Source organism: Nicotiana tabacum, chromosome 13 (assembly GCF_000715075.1).
Source record: "Nicotiana tabacum cultivar K326 chromosome 13, ASM71507v2, whole genome shotgun sequence".
NCBI classification, from domain to species: Eukaryota; Viridiplantae; Streptophyta; class Magnoliopsida; order Solanales; family Solanaceae; genus Nicotiana; species Nicotiana tabacum.
The window spans coordinates 118,734,786-118,739,638 of record NC_134092.1 but is presented as its reverse complement, the minus strand read 5'-3'; the positions used below and the strand labels follow the sequence as shown (position 1 = coordinate 118,739,638).

The 4,853-nt window shown below is 37.6% G+C and overlaps 1 long non-coding RNA gene across 1 annotated transcript; it reads right to left on the bottom strand.

Annotated features, from left to right (window-relative positions):
• Positions 1–2,054: 2,054 nt before the first annotated feature.
• LOC142167910 (uncharacterized) lies at positions 2,055–4,518 on the bottom strand. The gene is made up of 3 exons (XR_012698165.1): positions 4,383–4,518; positions 3,970–4,036; positions 2,055–2,191 (listed from the first exon to the last, which is right to left on the bottom strand). It is a non-coding gene; the product is annotated as an uncharacterized LOC142167910 (long non-coding RNA).
• Between the last annotated feature and the right edge of the window lie 335 nt (positions 4,519–4,853).

Here is a 4,853-nt window from a genome sequence, read left to right as displayed (position 1 = left end):
ACTACGTGTCTCAATTCATTCTGAAACCCTTCCGGACCCGAACCAACTACCTCGGCAAGTCACATAACAGTTATAAAGCACGAAATGAGAAGTAAATGGGAAAACGACGTTGTAACTCTCAAAACGACATGCTAGGTCGTTACACTTATTTGCCTATTAGTTTTGATATTATCTGTAATCACCCCTTTTGAGCCTGTAAAACTTTTCTTTGGCAACCACATTACAAGCCGAACCCTCTTTGTTCTTAATCATCTTGTTGAACCTTTACCTCCAAAAGCACTTAAGTAGCTAGAAGAGTAAAGAAAGAGATTGAGTAGCTTTTGAGTGGAACCATAGAAAAGCCGAAAAGGTGTACTTGTGTACAAACAAAAAAAGGTACTAGCTAAAAATACCAAATTAAGGAGAGTGAAAAAAAAATAACTGGAAAAAAAAAAGAATAACACCTCCATATCTTTGTCTAGTCTAGTAAATATCTATATGTTGATGTGCTTGATGAAGAAGGGCCAAAATGTGTATGGTTCCATGGCAAGACATTGAATTGGTCATGACAAGAAGATGTTTGGAAGTGAAGTATAGTGTATTAAAGTGCTTAGGAGGGTTAGTCATTATTTTCTCAAACATATCCTACCCGTCCTGTAGCCTACATTACATCCTATAACGTTCTACTTAATCCTAGACTTTGCGAGCTTAAATTAGTAGAGACTTACACTACGGACAAGCCTATGTTACGAACTTGGGTGGCATAAGAGTTTCTTTGTGAGAGTGAGAAAATTCTTCCTATTTGAGAGTCTTTAAAATATACTTGAACTTATATATGAGTGTGTGGACTACTTTCTCTATGTGGTTTGTTGGTGAGGGCACATGATTTGCAAAGAATTGGTAGAGACCTTGATTTTTGAGTTGGCACAAGAAGCGAGTCATCGTGTGGAATGTATTAGAGTTAAGTTTTGAGGCGAGGATGTTAGAAAGAGTCACATGAATATTTTAAATAATCTTGGCATGAGTTTAAAACATGAGGAAATGTATGAAGAGTGCAAATGATGGGTTTAAGCATTGATACAAACTATTGTTATTGGTGTGATGCTTGAGTATGTTTTGAAAGGTATTTCTTGCCTATGCACTTAATTTTAAGTTGCTCGAGGACGAGCAAGAGTCTAAGTGTGGGGGGTGATAAATGATGAAAAGTGCATGTTTTGAGTGTGTTTATGTATTATTTCTTGTGTGAGTGGCGGGAGTTCATACCACTTTTGAAGTAAAAATATGCTCATTACGTGTTTCTTATGTGCAAGAACAAACTTATGTGGAAAATGATCAAATAGAAGAAAAATTAGTGAAAAAAGAGATGAAGAGAAAAGTCTCAAACAGCGAAGCGAGGTTCACTTCGCTAGACCGGGACTAGAGCAGAAGAAACCAGAAAAGTCCCAGGCAGCGAAGCGAGGTTCACTTCGCCAGACCGGGACCGGAGCAGAAGAAATCAGCTTCTCCAAACCGAAATAGGAGAAGGAAAATATGCCCCATACAAAACCTATTCGCTATAAATACATCCTAAAACGTGATTTTGAAGGGAGAGACACTACTTTGGAGGGAGAGAAGACTTTGGGGAGGCAAGAACACACTTAGAGCAAGAAGAAGGATTCGATTTCACATTCTTTCCTCTTTCTTCCTCTATTTCCATTATTGGTTATGAATTCTAGTATTGTAATTTTGCATACTATTATGAATAACTAATTTGTTGTCTAGGGTTTTGATAAAACCTTTTTGAGGATAAATTCTTGTTATGTTATTATATAATTTAGTCGTTCTATTTTTTTACTTGTTCAACTACGTGTTTAAACATAAGTTAATGAATATTCCTTTCACGACCCAAAACACATTAGTTGTGATGGCACCTAACCCATCCTGTTAGGTCAACCAATTGACAGTTAACACAATTCTAATAAAATAAAGGTGATCAACAAATGCTACATCTGGATTTTCATACAATATCCCAAGGACTGGTAGTAAAAGTCATGAGCTACTAAGACTGGATTATTGCAAAAACTGATATGAAATGGATACAACTTCTGTTCGAAATGTACATAAACAGAATTCAATTTTTAAAACTACCTAGGGACAAGTGGTAGCCACACTCGGAAGGCACGAACATCTTCAGAGTCAGCTCCCGTCATCCACCGCAGCTCTGCTCCAAGATCTGAACGCAAAGTGCGGAAGTGTAGTATGAGTACAACCGACCCCATATACTCAGTAAGTATTTTGACTAACCTCGGTGAAGTAGTAATGAGGCTTTTTAGTTAAAAGATACTCACTGATATAACTTGTGCAGTAAACTAGCAATAGAACAATACTATTATATAACAGAAAAGAGTACAGGAAACGAATATGTGAAGCAGTAAATGAGTACTAGAAGAAATCACAATTTAATATTTCCCAATATCTCGACCAATCCTTTCCTTAGAGCGATAACTAATAAACCACGATAGTAAATCCATAACTTTCATAGTGTGAGAAATGTACTCAAGATATCAAGTCAATGGCACACAAACACACTTCGTGCATTAATATCATCCTCACCAAATACACATATAATAGTACCAACCGGGTGAAAGAAATGCCAATAATAGTAATGACAAAGTGGAAAATACACATGTAGCAATAACGAACAAGGCAGTACATATGGACAACGGTAACATACTAGGTAGAAGGCATAGAAATAATGACATAAATTAGGAAAGAAGAATATAAATTTCACTAACTAGCATAGTAGAAGACTTAGGTGTAGATATAACAAACAAGAGGGAAAGCATGATCTTTATGAGCTAACAACTAGAAGGCATGAATAACTAACATGATCGAAAGTTTATACGAAAGTGCAACAAATGAGGAACGGCATGGATGTAGATATAACAACAAGAAGGAAAATATGATATTTGCAAGTTAAACAAATAGAAGGCATGGGCAACACAACAACAATTGAGATAGAAGACAAAGACAGAACAACAACGACAAGTCACATTGAAAACATAGGTATAACAGTAACAGCTGAAGGTAAAGGCATGAACGTATACACAAGAAAAAGATATCACAACATAATACATGTCCCTCGTCCTCGCCTACACGGAAACACCCTTCGTGCCATGAACTCATGATAATATAAATGAAATGGCACGGCATCACCCTTCGTGCTTTCACTCTCGTCCTCATATGATAATGTAAATGAGAACACGATAATATAAATAAAACAGCACGGTATCACCCTTCGTGCGTTTACTCTCATCCTCACATGATAATGTAAATGAGATCATGATAATGTAAGTGAAATGGCACAACATCACCCTTCGTTCTTTTACTTTTATCCTCACATGATAATGTAAATAAAATGGCACGACATCACCCTTCATGCTTTACATCTTCCTCACCAAGCATATGTATATCAATGACAAGCAAGGTAGGGAGCATGAATAACATCAAGGAGAGTGTTTAAGTGAATATTCCAATTGAACATCAATCACATCTTTCAAGCCAATAGCAATTCAATAAACCTCAAGTACTTTATTGTTCAAGTATTTCGACAAGTCTAAAAAATGATCTTTAACTCAAGTATAGAATCCAATATCTCAAGAATAACGGTCGTAGCGATATATTAATGATTAAACATAGTGATGACCGAATTAAACACATCAATGGTTTCACAAAAATCCGTCAAAATTTAATCAAGTTGTAATAAGCTAAATCTTGGTTTCTAACATTTAATTTCATATTCTTAGTAATCTAGAAGTCAAGTAAAACAGGAAACAAGAAAGTCACATAATTCTACAAGGCACAATTAATCATATAATTTACCCTCGAGCATGATTAACCCTTGCACATGCATATACGCTCGTCACCTCATATATGCATCACCCCCGCATGTAGCAAACAATGGCAATTAGTAGGAAAAATTTTCTCAACAAAGTTAGGCAAGACACTTACCTCAAACAAGCCAAATCGATACACTAGAAGCGCCATCCGCTCAAATCATCCTCCGAGCGGCTCGAAACTAGCCAAAAGCAACTCAAAATCATCAATTAATGCCATAAGAATCAAACTCAATCGATAAAGGTCGAATCTTTATACATTTACTCAAAGTCAACCAAAAAGTCAAACCCGAGCCCGCACCTCAAATCCTGACAAAACTCACAAAACCCGATAACTCATTCAATTACTAGTCCAACCATACTAGTTTCACTCAAAGCCGACTCTGAATCAATATTCAAAACTCAAAAATTCAATTTATGAAATTTTAGACAAAACCCCCCAAATTTCTCTTTAAAATTCATAATACAATTACCAAAAACGAAGATAGATTCATGAAATATACTCAAAACCAAGTAGAGAACACTTACCCCAATCCTTGTGGTGAAAATCGCCTCTAAAATCGCCCAAATCTGAGCTCCCCAACTCAGAATATGATAAAATCACTCTAACCCTCGATTTATAACTTCTGCCCACCTATTTTCGCATTTGCGAACAAATTCCAACTTCTGCGAACTCGCATGTGCGGCCTAGGCTTCGCTTCTGCGAACATGCCCAAACTCAGTAGCCTCTGCTTCTGCGATCATCTCTCCGCTTCTGCGGTTGCGATTCTAGGCATATAGAACTACACCTGCGGTCGCGCAGATGCGACCATGCACCCGCACCTACGACTTTCACGCCCAGCCTGCCACTTCCGCTTTTGCGATGAAACGCCCGCATCTGCGTCCAAACCTCTGCAGATGGGGAAACACCAGCACCATTATTACTTCAGCGATGCAGCATGAGGCAAAATGATCTGAACCACGTCTGAAACTCACCCCGAGCCCCTCGGGACCTCGTCC